We start from the raw sequence: 3,056 nt of genomic DNA on the forward strand, positions 1-3,056 counted from the left end.
TTAGAAAGCCAAGAATGATCTGCAGTGACCAATAGTGTAGAGCGATTGCTTACAGTTAGATATTATTGCTACAGTTATTAATAATAGTACAGGCCATGATTCGTCTGTATGGTATTAATAATTGTGCTTTAACCTAATTTGTTTTCTGTGCTTTATAATGAGCACCCACTGACTTCTCTCTATGTTGTTGCAATTTTACTGTTGTGGTTGTATCTGAGTAGACTTGATAAGGAACAAAGAGGCTGAAAATTTCAGTATGATCCCAACAGATATTTTGAGTTCCATCAAGGCTATATGAAAGCCCTGTGGGGGATAAAACAAAACAAAACAAAACAACAGAAGAGTGCAGCCTTTCCCTGCCTTCAAGGATTTTGCAATGCAGTGGAAACACTAACTTAAATATATTACAGTAAGAGGAGTGCTAGGTAGAGATGTGCCAGACCCTAGAGCTCAGTTACAGGAAGTTAGAGGGTGTGGAAGAATTCCCTGGGGCTTAAGAATTTCAAGAAGCAGCACTGTGGGCAAGCTGAGAAAATGATCTTGGTCATGACCAGCAAACCAGCACCAGTAGGACCCCACACCTGTTGGAGACATCAGTGAGCATTAGGAGCTGTGACCAAGAACCTTGCAATTACTCAGGACTGCGTGACTATAAGCTGTCAGATATCTGTTAGTAATAATATGATTCCTCATTGATCATAGGCAATTGATATCCAGTAAACATTTGGTCTGTGTATTTTTACTTATTTGTTTAGAGGAAGCTGGCTGGCTCAGTTGGTAGAGCATGTGACTCTTAATCTCAGAGTCTTTAGTTCAAGCCCCACATTTGGCACGGAGTCTACTTAAAAAAAAAAAAAGAGTGAATTCATTTGTTTAAGCCTCCAAAGAAGTTTAAAAATAAAGAAATGAAAAAAGCCAGAATAACTGTATTTAACATGATTTCCTTCTCCCTTTCTCACGAAATATTAACTATGCTTCTTTCTCTGGCTGCATATGAGACTTTTTTTTTCCCACTACACATTTTTTTAATTTTATTTTTTTCCACTACACATTTCTATCTTTGTCAAAATAATTTTAAATAAAAATGGACACATCTGAAACCCTTACTTGATTTCAAGTACCCTTCAAAATGCTATTAGCAGCACTTTGTCACTATTCATTCAGGGAGTCAGATTCAATGTAGAGGCCTTCCTGCAGTTCTTATATCCACACTTGTGCTTCTAGATAGCCCCACCCTAAATATTTATCTGTCTGTATACAAACCATAGTGGATAGTCTAATAGTTTATGATATATTCCATCTGAAATGAAATAAATCTGTTGCATGTCTGTTAACTTTCCATGCTGGCAAGAGGAGATAGCTATTTCTAATTGGTCAGTCTGAGCCAGTGGGAGTGACTGGTGTCATTTACCAAAACACCACCACAGGCCTCTGGGTGTTAGTCCCAAAGCACAAAGCACAAAGCACAAAGCTGAAGGGCTAGATGCCTTTGCAGGCCTCTTCATCGTCCATCAGCACCTGTTTCCCGGGGTCTCGGGTTCCTCCCTGTGAAATGGGTAGGTTTAGACTAGAGGATCTCTAAGGTTTTTATCTTCTGAAGGAACTGTGGTACTGCTTGTGGCCACTAATCAAAGTCTCCTGAAGGTAGCATTGCTGGGGCCCTGCCCACATGAGCCTGTTTTTAAAAGCAGGGGCTTAATCTCAGTGGTTTCTGTCTGCAGAGTAGTCTGGGGAAAAAAAAAAAAGGTTTCTGGGTCGATGTTGAGACATGTGACCTGAGAAAGTGGCTGGTATCTCCTGCTACGGACTGTGACTATGAACTCTGTCTTCTCTCATTTACTGCCTGGCACTGACTTTCAGCTCAGTGACTGCTATTGAACTGAACCTGACTGGGTGATGATAAAGGACAAAGAGGAGACAATATCATAATTTATTAACAGCAGCTACATTTACTGAGTACCCATTGGGTTTTATGTACTCCATGTCAGTGGTTCTCAAGCTTTATTTTGCACAGAATCATCCAGGGCTTTGTAGAAGGTTGGGAATGGGGCCTGAAAACTTTTGTCTGCAGCAACTTCCTAAGTGATTCTAATAATATGGCTGATCAGGGATTATATTTTTGAGAACCACCCTATTTCATTCAATTCTCAGTCTTCCAAGGCAAATATTTTGCAAATGAAGACCCAGCAGTGCCCAAGCATTGTTCATTAGTGGAGAGTTAAGAACTTAACTGTTCTTGCTGACTCTGATTCTAGATCTCATATTTTTTTCTGGCTACAAGAAAGGATATATGAATCTGTATGTATATCCTTTGCACCAGTCATCCAGACACCCTCACCCACCTACACTTACATCTATCTGTCTGTCTGTCTGTCTATCTATCTATCTATCTATCTATCCATGTCTTACCATGGAAGAAAATAGTCCAAGGTTTATCATTTATCTTCAGGTAGTAAGATTATAGGTGTTCCAAAATAATTCTTTAATTTTTATGCTTTTTTTCCCTTCATACTTTTGTCTAGATATACATTTTTCCCCAGAAAAAAAAAAAGTGGCTTTTTGAAATTCAGTTTCATTTCTGTTGAACTTGTCTGACAGAATGATATGACATTAAAAGACTACCACTGATACTCACAAGGGAAGAAAATAATAATAATCTCCACCCACCACTATAAACTGATTTAGATTTTATTCTTAAGGTGCATACTCTTAAGCAAAAGTGTTTCCTGAAAAGTTAAGGGTGAAAATTACTCCCATGCTTTGCCTTCAGAGAGATGCTCTGCGGTATGAGGGTGGCTCCTCCAAGTTTTTTCATAGAATATACCATTTTTTATCATTATTTATTAGCACGTAAATCAGCACGCAGTATATATATAAACGTATAATGTATTATGCGTGCATTTTCACGCAATGTAACATTATACACGGGATAAGATTTATGTAATTATGCAGAGTTAATCAGGATTATAATTAGGAGAAGAGACTTTGAAGCCCATGGGAGCCTCGGCGCCGTCAGCCCCGCCCCTCCCTCTAGCCCCGCCCTCCCCTCCCCTAGC

This window comes from Canis lupus, chromosome 19 (genome assembly GCF_048164855.1).
Source record: "Canis lupus baileyi chromosome 19, mCanLup2.hap1, whole genome shotgun sequence".
NCBI lineage: Eukaryota > Metazoa > Chordata > Mammalia > Carnivora > Canidae > Canis > Canis lupus.